At 45.7% G+C, this 3,301-nt stretch overlaps 1 protein-coding gene across 1 annotated transcript in view; it reads right to left on the reverse strand.

Moving 5' to 3' along the window:
• Nucleotides 1-107, reverse strand: part of ST6GAL2 (ST6 beta-galactoside alpha-2,6-sialyltransferase 2) — a 51,512-nt gene extending 51,405 nt beyond the window's left edge. The window contains exon 1 of the mRNA XM_021414160.1: nucleotides 21-107. The gene's annotated coding sequence lies outside the window, so the exon portion shown is untranslated. The remainder of the gene's footprint in view (nucleotides 1-20) is intronic.

Consider the following 3,301-nt stretch of genomic DNA (forward strand, 5'->3'; position numbering starts at 1 on the left):
CCCCGCCCGCCCGCCGTTACCTCTCGGCTGAGGCCGGCATGCCGGCGCTGCCCCGGCTCATTGTTCGGGAGGGGCGGCCCCGGCGGGAGGGGCGGGCGCTGCGGAGAGGGGGCAGCCCGGCTCCCCCCAGCGCGGGCGGCGTGGGTCGGCCCAGCGGCTCCTGCCCGAGGGATGCGTGGGGATGGGGGCGGCGGTCGCTAAGGGGCTCCGGAGCACGGGGGAAAGTTGGAGGCGCGGTGATGTGCCCCACCGGGCCGGAGAGAGCGGCTCCGGCACCCGTGCGGCGTGGGAGAGCCGCGGACGGCTTTGGCTCTTGAAGATTAGGCTGCGTTAATTAAGGAAATATTTTAAGCCGAAAAGGTCTCCTGAGAAGAAACGCATTAAGTCGCTCGTAAAAGCGGGGAGGAACGCAAGGCGAGGCGGCGCCTTTCGAGCTGCGAGCACAAAGGAAGCGAGAGATCAAGTGGGTGTTAGAGGAGCTCCGGTGGGCGCTGCTCACACCGCTGTACCCTGCACCGATCGCCCCGCTGTGCTCGCAGTGCTTCCAGCCACAGAACGGGAACTGTTGGCAGTGCAATTGTTGCAATCCTTCCTCGTCTTGCTGAACGCTTAATAGTATCTCACGGCGTATTTTAGTGCCTTTGTTCAGACCGAATAGCGCTTTACTTTGCAAATAGCCTAAGTAAGTTTTCACGTACAGATAACTCTGCAGCACTTAGATAACATTCATTGTGCCAGATCTGTGCTTTAAGATTGGGTAAAGGCATCCGGGACTGAAGCTCGATTGTGCCCACATTTGCGAAGCGTAAGATGATGAGAACAACGCGCCTGCAAAAGGCATGCCTGCAAAGTGAGGAAACAAGTGTGGAGAGCAATGCAAATAGTATCAAAGCAAAAGCGATGCAGTTGGCTGAACTGAGATGCAGCTTTGCAAATAGAAGGGGAGAAAAGTATGTGAAAGAAAAGCACCGTCACAAATGGGTTAACATTTCAAAAAATGAGTGTTAAGCTAGCTCTCCATGCCAAAAGCAAATAAGGACTGTAAATCCCAGAGAAGTTCATCCACTTATTTATTCCACTTAACTGAGAAGTTTCATGAATTGCAGCACAATTAATGAATAAAAATTACATTTTCACCCCCTCAGCCTAGGACACTGGGAAAACAGATTTCAAACCTGGAGCTAATTTCTTCAAAAATATAAAAATCCTGTTTCATAGAATCATTGAATCCTTTGAGTTGGAAGGGATCCCTAGAGGCCATCTAGTCCAACTTCCCTGCAATGAACAGGGACACCTACAGCTAGACCAGGTTGCTCAGAGGCCCATCCAGCCCGACCTTGAGTGTCTCCAGGGTCGAGGCATTATCAGTGAGATGAATGCTGTGATGCAACTGGGCTGATTGTCTCACACACGTGAGATAAAGGCAACAAAAATGCTATTGATAGGGACTGCAATGTAGGAATGCACGCATATTGGCTCTGTTGACACACTGCTGCTTGAGGGATGTTCCTGAGTACCGTTCCATCAAAAAATCTAAAATTATAAACATAACTATCAATTAAGCTGTGGATATTTTCTTTTTCTTTTTTTTTTTTTCCCAGGCTCGCTGCATCTGTCTATATAAAATGATGTGCTGGCTCATATAATGAACCACAAGCACATGTTTGAAGAAACAAAGGAAAAGGTGGATACAGCTCACTCAAGTTTTCAATTAATTTAATTAATTTTAAAGTGGAAATCTAAATTTATAGAACTCTCCAGATTCTCCCATCTGTTACTATTGAAAAACGTGCAGTTCTTCACTAGGCTTATTTTTAATATAAGTGAAACAGAATTTCAATTTGGAGTAGAATGTAAATGAATAGCATAAATTAAGTGAACAGTACAGGAAAGCTGGTAGAGCTAAGATATTCTACATGGGAGACTAAGATGGCTTAAACGCTATATCAGGAGAGCTTGTCACCCAGAGACTCTCCTCTCTTTCAGCAATTCCAGAATGAGCTCTTGGCTTGGTGGCAGATAATACCAGTCGAGCACAATTTTTATTGACTGCAGTTGGAGCTGTACCTACATATCTAAATGTAAAATTTATCTACAGGAGGCAGGTGGAGTTAGTCCACAATCCGCTACGGTTTGCTTATGCCTTTGACATTTTGCTTTTGGCTTAGACTCTGAACGGAAGAGCTCTGCATCCTGCATTTCTCACCATTGGCCTGATTCTGTCTTCCATTACAGCAGTGTAATTAAGAACATCTTCCCTGGAAATCAGGAAAGGAATTGCGATAAGGTTTGTGAGATCAGCATCAGGCCCCCTGACACTGGAGCAGTCTGCAGGAAGGTCTGAGATCAGAGGACAAAGTAATTGCTGGAGAGTCAGGATAGGAAAGAATTTGTTCTCACGTGTTCACAGCTTGAGGAGTTTGTCTTTTGTATAAATTGATAACAACAGAGTAAAGTTACACACAGATGCTGCTTCTTTGTTATTGAGTTTAACTACTGGTATAGGTGCATCTATCACTTTGTTTTGTTACAGTGTTAGAGCACTGCATATAAATAAAGGGGATAAATAACCTGATTTACTGTGAGTAAGAGTCACAGTAGATTAAAAATTGTGACATAGAGAAAGCTTTCACTTCTCTTGGAAAAAAAAGTTTTATAACAGATCTTTGCAGTCATCATTTAAACTGGCAGGGTACAGTACACAAAGATCCTTAAAGACCTAGCACAAACTCATTCAGCCCTTTCAAAATATGTCCGTAGCCAGTGCAGCTCCATTGAAGTAGAAGGGAAAATTTCTCTCGACTTTATCAAGTTTTACCTGAGTAATTGTGATTTTGTTTTAGTGTTATGCTGTTCTGAACAAAAGAGGAGCTAGTAAGGTTGCTGCAGTGAGCAAGAACCTCCAGACTATGCATCACCTGCTTCTTGTTGTTCCTCAATCATGCAATCATAGAATCATTAAGGTTGGAAAGACTACTAAGATCATCTAGTCCAGCTGTCAACCCAACTCCATCATGTCCATTCATCCATGTCCCTCAGTGCCACATCCACATATTTCTTGAACACCTGCAGGGGTGGCTACCGGGCAACATGTGCCAGTGTCTGACCACTCTTTCTGAGAAGAAATGTTTCCTAATATCCAACCTGAACCTCCCCTGGCACAACTTGAGGCCATTCGCTCTAGGCCTATCACTGTTACCTGGGAGAAGAGGCCAACCCCCATCTCACCACAACCTCCTTTCCGGTCATTGTAGAGACCAATAAGGTCTCACCTTCTCTTCTCCAGACTGAACAACTCTAG

This window comes from Numida meleagris, chromosome 1, assembly GCF_002078875.1.
Source record: "Numida meleagris isolate 19003 breed g44 Domestic line chromosome 1, NumMel1.0, whole genome shotgun sequence".
NCBI classification, from domain to species: domain Eukaryota; kingdom Metazoa; phylum Chordata; class Aves; order Galliformes; family Numididae; genus Numida; species Numida meleagris.